The following is a 7,800-nucleotide window of genomic DNA, read 5'->3' as shown; positions in this document are numbered from 1 at the left end:
AACTTTTACACAATTCAACACATGCCTTTCAAATGAAACTTTTGGATAAATTTATATTTTTTTACAAGGGATAAAATAAGAAAAACATGTTTACAAAACCACCTTTTTGAAATTACCCTAATCCAAATACATTTTGCAAAAACAACCCTAGGTTTTTCTGTAATTATAAAAATACCCCTTTTTATTTGCACTTTAAATTTTCAAAAGCTTCACACAAACATACACAAGCTTTATACTCACAAGCACATACTTCACACTAACAAAAATATATGTCTAGCTTACAAGTAATTGAACTGTCATATACATCTTTGCCGATCTATCACCATTCTATTGTATCCTCAGCGGCTACCACAATCCATTGTGACTCATAGCGTTGAGCGCCGCATAGTATGATTTCGGTATTTGAATTGTGATAGCTAGAAATATAGCACGACGATATGGATGGATAGGAAATGCAATGATTTTGTTAGGCAAATTGAGTTGAAGAAAGATTTGTGCAAGCAATGAGAACAAAAAAAAAGATAGTTTTGATGTGTCCATGTCACTAAATGCACTCAGAAATCAAGTTTGGCAACTGGGTTTGTCTTGCACACAATTTTAGTTCATTGTGTTGGTTACGCACACCACTTTTTCTACACACCTCTTTTCCCTGTATGAGCTACATTTCATAGACCTTTCCTTCTTAACTACATTAATCTTCACTGCAGGCATTAATCAAACTGGGTTTCCCATTGGATTCATCTACTTTCTACATAGTTTGTGAGGTAATTAATGTTCAGTTCTACTGTAAAGTTGCCCCATGATTACTCAAGTATTGCTTTAAATAGTGCATCTTAAGCCTCTTTAATTTACAGTCTTGGTAAGAGGAGTTATTGATCCAACTTTATGTTGCTGCATACATCATTTGCTTGTGGATGAAAAACAGCAGTTGTGTTCCTCAAATTAGTGATGGGTGAAAAGGCGGTGTGGGATAACGCCACTTTGAAGCACTTCATTGACATTTGCAAGGAGGAACTTAGTCTTGGGAATAGACCAAATGGCTGTTTTACTAGAACTGGTTGGAAGAACCTTGAGGATAAGCTTTTTGCAAGAACCGGGTTGAAACTAGTGAGGTCACAATTGAAGAATAAATTAGACAACATGAAAAAAGATTACACCATGTTCATGGAACTGAAAAATGCTGCCACTGGACTTGGATGGGATGATGCGAATCAAACTGTTGATTGTTCTAACACGTGGTGGGATGAACATCTTGCGGTGAGTTAAGTTTTGTTTTTTCAAGGGAATTCTATTTGTCTTTGTTATATTTTGTTCCTGATCTTGCTAAATTTATTTTACAGTGATGCAACAACCCAGAGAGAGGTATCAAGTGCGTCCATGTCAAGTTTCGAAAGCGAGGACCGAAGTACCTTGATGATTTACATCTGCTGTTTGAGAAGGTGCATGTCACCAGTGCTTCCGCATCATGTCCGGGAGATATTTCTTCAAGTGACTCGAGTGATGAGGACACAATGCAGATTACTCCGAATGAGAAACCAAAACCAGTAGAAAAGAAGCGCAAACAATTGTCTAGTCCGACTGAAGAGAAGGAGGAGAATAGTCCATTTTTTTGAATGTACAAGAACACATGCATGAGGATTGAAAGCGCAGCTGATAAAATTGGGTCAAGTCTTGAAGCATCATCAGCTCCTCCACAATCTAACCCTGTTCCAACTATTGCACAAGCTATGAAAATGGTGAAGGATTGTTGGATTCAAGAAAAAACTGCTTTGATGCACACAGCTACCTTATTAATCATGAAGCCTAAGTTTAGAGAGATACTTAGTGTGCTTGAAACAAATGAAGGAAGGTTTGATTTGATTGAGAAGGAGCACGAGATGAAAAAGGCCACATAGATCAATTTCTCTTATGTTTCAACCATTTATTTGCTTACGTTCTTGTATGTTGGAATAATTATCGTGTATGTTGGAACCAGTTTTGCTTTCTACGTACGTTGGAACCAGTTTTGTTTTGTATGTTTAAACTAGTTTCCTTGTATGTTCGAACCAATTACCTTGTATGTTGAAAGCGTTATTTCTATATTTGTTGAACAATTTACTTTGTTTATGTAGATGGATGCGAATATGGAAGAGCTGGCTAGAAAAGGGCAGCAGTCTCTTCTTTCACTAAATGAGTTATCTCAACATGCTGCTCTTCTTGGAAATCTAGGTGCTCTTTACAATGAGCGATATGCTAATAAAGCTGAATATAGAGCAAAAGAAGATCCGGAATCTGGTTATGATTGGGTCATGAAGTGCTTCAAGCGTCCAAGATACTTTTACAAGATGTTTCGGATGAGTACAGAGGTTTTTATGGCTCTTGATGATTTATTGGTGTCTTCATATGGTTTGAAATCCTCTAAAAATGTTACATCAATAGAATCATTGGCAATGTTCTTATGGATTGTTGGAGGGCCTCAATCATTTTTCCAAGCTGAAAACTATTTTGTTCGGTCAACATGGACAGTTCATATAAAATTCAAGGAGGTATTGAAGTGTTTACTTAAATTAGCAAAACATAACATCAAACCGAAGGATCCAACATTTAGCAATGAACATGAGAAGTTGAAAGAACATCGTTTCTGGCCTCATTTCAAGGGTGCTATTGGTGCAATAGATGGATCACATGTTCCGGTTGTTGTTCCGGCTGATGAGGTGATTAACTACACTTGTCGTCATGGATATACATCACAAAATGTACTTGCCATATGCGACTTTGATATGAGGTTCATATTTGTGGTTGCTGGATGGGCGGGTTCCACACATGATACACGGATCCTTAACTATGCATTGGCAAACTTTCCTTCATTTCCTATACCTCCTAAAGGTAAATAGTCCCTTATACACTTTGATCATCATTTTTTACAATGCTAACTTATTTTTTATTTTTAGATAAATACTACCTTGTTGACTCCGGTTATCCAAATCGAACTGGATACCTTGCACCTTTTAAGGGGACTACGTACCATATACCAGAATTTCATCATCGTCGTGGACGTCCACCGCAAGGGAAGCATGAGTTATTCAACCTTTTACACTCCTCTCTCCGCAATATCATTGAGCGAGCATTTGGAGTTCTCAACTAAAAATGGCGCATATTGAAAGCTATGCCGAGTTTCTCAGCTGAACGGCAGAAAGAGATCATTATAGCTTGTTTTGCACTACACAATTTCATTCGTGATAGTCAGTTGCGTGATAAGGAGTTTGAGAGGTGTGATGCAGATAAGGAGTATATGCCAAGAGCATCAAATGTTGAGGAACAAACTCAAGATGATGGTCGTGAGATAGAGGGAGAGAATGAAGTTACTATGAACACAATTCGTGATAGGATAGCTACTTCGATAGCTAATGCAAGGGGAACATGAGATTGCTATGTAGCTGACAACTCTTTTGAAATGAACAATACACTTATTTATGTAATATAATTTCGTAAAAAACATGTCGTCAATGCAAAGTTTACATCATTACGCTCATTTTACGTATAAACAAAGTATCAAGGTCTCAGGGGCATTACAGACATTTTACATCAATTCACAGTTTCACAGCAGATTGAACCAAACGGCATTCAGCTTTTTCACAGCAGCTTTCTCACAGCAGATTTTTCACAGCTCAGGTGAACCAAACGCACCCTGGTACACGTTCCATCAAAGAGGCACTTCCAGTCCGTTTCTTGGGCCGTAACTTCAAGGCCCACATCTGGCCCACATCTGGTTGTCAAGCTTTCTCGATTTATTCATTCGCGAGCGCGCATGAAGAAGCTATGACGTTCACTAGCGAAACTAAAACATCTCGCACTAATCGTTTTACAAATTAGAATCACAACTTTGTTGGTGGCTTTATTCAGAATATATTGAATGTAAAGCATCTGGAAGTTCAGAATAGCAGAGACAAGGATATAGTATTTTTGTTCCATTAGAACAAATGACAAATGTTCGTGGGCGCAAAACTAAAATAATTTGTTCCATTAGAACAAATGACACATGTTATAGTTAAACGATTAGATAAGTTGTATTAGATTTAAGGTGGAATAAAAACATTTGTCCCGTGGAACAAACATTTAACTTATTTATTCAAGAAGGAAAGAAAAAAAAAGAAGGAATTAACAAAGCTGGGCCGTTAAAACCAGGCCGGCAAAAAATAAAAAAGCGAGTGGGCCGCGTAAAGCCAGCGCTTTTGCGACGGGTCCCCTTGGACCCGCGCGCGACTGGGAACATCTACGGGGGCGGGGTCGAAGGAGAGATAGAACGAACTGCCCAGTCTGCCTGGCAGAAAACCAGTCTAGTAAAAATTGTTGCGAGGTGGGGGTGAGGATTCTTTTTCAGTGTTAAGGGGTGGGAAACCAGTTACCGGGTAAAAAAACGTGGGAAACTAATCCTGCCAAAAAATTGACGGGGAACTAATTCAATGGAGCAAAACTTAATTGAAAATATATTTGTGAGCCAACAATGCTAACTCTAGACAAATACACAGTAATGCTAGAATATTCATAGTCGTGCTAATGTGAGTAGTGATGGTGATATCCTTTACTTTGCTCTTTGGGTCTTTTCTTTTTTCTCTATTCCTTCCATAGGCTGTGGAAAACAGTTGCAATTGATCAGATATCAAAAGTAATTTCTGTTTAACTGAACCACGCAAAAAGGTGAGGAACAACTCTTTTCTATGCAATGAAATATATAATAAACTATATTGAGTTGGTTTATATGAAAAAGGAAAGAAACACATAATAGCAAATGTTACTGCCAATCTTGGTATTCTAATAAAGAAGATGAAAGAAGCTATTAGGACAAGCAACGTTACTCTCATAATTATGATTGGTGCCTTTTCTTTTGATACTTAACATGCCAAGGAGGACACGTTACCTGCTGAGGTTGCCATGCTATGTAAGATCTTGAAAGAAGACATGTTCCTGGCCAAGGAGAAGAACGTTGTGCGGAAGGAGCAAAATCTTATGGAGCTCCCTTCATCTAGATGCCAGTGCAGGCTGCTCGCGAAAATCACAGGGCAACAGGGCCAATTGATGCAACAGACGCTCCCTTCAACCAGGAGACATGAGAGGGTACAGACCTACACAGGGAGGAAATACCGAGTAGTACAATTATATTAGCTTGAGCCGTAGATATGTAATATGTTATTTGAGTCGTGTCCACCATGGTTGAGTCATCTTTTGTGTGTCTAAATTGGATTCGTGAGAGTCCGAGTCAAACTTCATGCATTGCCAAGTCAACCTCCATCCCGTCTGATCCAGTGATCCGTGACTAAATCCTCGAACGACCTGAGTTCGCGGAAGAATATTCAATGCGGCATTCCACGAGGCTGTTGTGCAATACCATCTGGATGGCCTCCACGCGTCCTCGAATCATAGCGTGAAGACCATCCAGAGGGCACGGTATCCTCGGTGCGGCACTGCGGGATAGAATTTTCAACGATAATAAATATATTTTTTAACACTGAAATTATAATATTATTTTATATGTTACAAAATACTACAATTTTTGTAACACTTTAGATGTAACATTACTTTTATGTTACTATAAATATTTTTTTAACACAAGTTTATAGAACAAGTGCGTCTGTAACATATAGTTTTGTGTTCCTATTAAACCTCTCTAATACAATGATAAATGTGTTACAAGAGCGTGTTACAATATATACTCTTTCTTATGTTGGCGATTTTTCCTGAACTTTGCACTGCTTATTTTTCTAGCAAAGCCTGACGCAGAGGTGAGCTTAATTGCCCAGTAAAGTCAGCTTGTGTTTATTGACACAAATGCTACTGATTTCCCAGAGCAATACGGCATTGCCAGTGTATTATCAGCTTGTCTTTAGCTATGCTCCATGGAAATACTCATGGGTGAAGCAGAGATAATTCTTTTTTTTTCTTTGAAACAAGATGCACTACCGGATTCAGGGGCTTTGCCGAGTGTCTGGGACAATGTAAATCGGAAAAAATCCAAGAGATGAAACAGGAAAATAAAATTTATTAGGGGAAGCATGCAGCCAGCTAGTGACCCATCTAATGGGTTGCATATTTTTTTCAGCAATTTTTCATAAGTTATCGATGATAGGATTCAAACTCACGACCTCCTGCACACAAACAACTCTCTCTACCATTGCGCCATTGAACCATATGTGTCAACGGTACATTTTTATTCTCCACATATTATAATTAACCGAGTGTAAATTATTTGTTTGAGATAGTAACTAAATTCAAATGAAAAAGTTGTTAAATACAAAGTGGCATAACTTTTCGAGATCTACAACTTTTATTTTGGTAGTTTCTTCATCCGAGATCGTTTACAAAATTTGAATTTCAAATTTGAAAACTTCAAATGCATTTTAATATGACACAATGATTTCAAATCAAAAAGTTGTCAACTACAAACTTTCATAAATTTTTGAGATCTACAACTTTAATTTTGATGGTTTTTCCATTCAAGGTCATTTGCAAAATTCAAATTTTAAATTTTCTATATTCAGATGTAGTTTTTGTTGATAAGATGACTTCAAATTAAAATGTTGCCAACTGTAAAATCTTATAACTTCTCAAGATCTACAAAGTTTATTTTGGTTGTTTTGTCATTTCTTCATCTAACATGATAATTCTAATATTGTTCACAAATCTTATATATCTCTCTTATAGTTTCATAAACTACGAGAGAGATATATATATTTTGTCAACAAATTTACATTTATTTTGTCAAATAAAGAAATGTCCAAAACAAGAATTGTGAATCTTGATGAGTTATACAACTTTGTAGTTGAAAATATTTTTATTTGAATTAATTTACTACTTCAAAATATGATTTGAAAATTATCTTTGCCGAGTGCCTGAAAAAGGCACTCGGCAAAGAAGCTTCTTTGCCGAATGTCTGAAAAAGGCACTCGGCAAAGACGTCTTTGTTGGTGTTTAACCGGCTGCCCACTGAGGGATATACCCAAGGTGATAAGTTTTGGGTGAGGGAACGCCGAGATCAGGAACTCGAAGGTGCAAAGAACACAAGACTTTAGACAGGTTCGGGCCGCGCGGAGCGTAACACCCTACGTCCTGTATGGTGGTTTGTATTCTCTTTGGGGCAGAATGACCTAATGATCTTCTATTTTGAGGGGGGTCCCTGACCTCCCTTATATATCCGAGAGGTCAGAGTTACAAAGATGCTAACCAACCCCCTCCGAGGGATCACACCAGAGCTGATCTCGAATAGATCCTCTCCATGTCGGTTAGCTCTATCTCCTATTTAAACGGGATAAACAAGAGATAAACGAAATGAATAAGAGATAAGACGGGCTTAATCTCTTAAACTTCGTGACATGCTCAGCCCGGTGGCCCCGGGTCTGACAAGCCCCCGAGCTCTTCGTAGCTGAGTACTGCAGGCTTTTCGAGTACTTTCGAAGCAGTCTTCGACTTCTCTTGATGATTCGCCTCGAAGTCCTTCTTCGAGTACGTGCTTGGCTGCATCGAAGCTATGAGGTGCTCACGCCCCGAATTTATTTCTGATATGGTGTGCGATTGCAAAATCGCACTCCATATGGAGTAGCCCCCGAGCCTTAGGTTGAATCGGAGAATCAGGCTGAGGGTCTCACTTGTTTGTAGTCTTCCTTACCCTTCAAAGAAATTTGAAAAATAAGTAGTCGATGCCACGTACCCTGCAGCCCCCAACCCTTGAATCCAAATCCCACAAAATTGGAGATACGGGTCCAAAAATCGTGGCATAGAGGCTAAACAATGACACGTTAAGGAGAGACCAAAGCGATGGTACAAATG

General features: G+C 38.4%; 1 pseudogene; it reads left to right on the top strand.

Moving 5' to 3' along the window:
- The first annotated feature begins 942 nt into the window (after positions 1-942).
- Positions 943-1,635, top strand: LOC112898553 (annotated as a pseudogene).
- Positions 1,636-7,800: the final 6,165 nt, after the last annotated feature.

Source organism: Panicum hallii, chromosome 6 (assembly GCF_002211085.1).
Source record: "Panicum hallii strain FIL2 chromosome 6, PHallii_v3.1, whole genome shotgun sequence".
Lineage (NCBI taxonomy): Eukaryota > Viridiplantae > Streptophyta > Magnoliopsida > Poales > Poaceae > Panicum > Panicum hallii.
Note: the sequence above shows the minus strand (reverse complement) of the source record. Positions and strands in the feature narration are given on the sequence as shown.